This window comes from Phyllobates terribilis, unplaced genomic scaffold (assembly GCF_046119375.1).
Source record: "Phyllobates terribilis strain yellow unplaced genomic scaffold, ASM4611937v1 Scaffold_46__1_contigs__length_10046794, whole genome shotgun sequence".
In the NCBI taxonomy this organism is placed as follows: Eukaryota; Metazoa; Chordata; class Amphibia; order Anura; family Dendrobatidae; genus Phyllobates; species Phyllobates terribilis.
Window position 1 is genome coordinate 4,792,287 of NW_027362806.1, and position 214 is coordinate 4,792,500.

Consider the following 214-nt stretch of genomic DNA (forward strand, 5'->3'; position numbering starts at 1 on the left):
GGGGTCCGGCACGTGGCACCTCCACTACTCAGTTGTTTGAAACTCCGGCAGAGGTCAGATGTAAACATTGTTGAGGAGCTGAACATCACAGCTCTGGTCACTGTGTAGTGGCTGCTACCTGGTGCTGCAGATCAGCTCCTATTACATGAATATTAGCTGACTTGCAGGACCCACAGTACAGTGAATGGAGCAGTGATGTTCAGATCTTCAAACT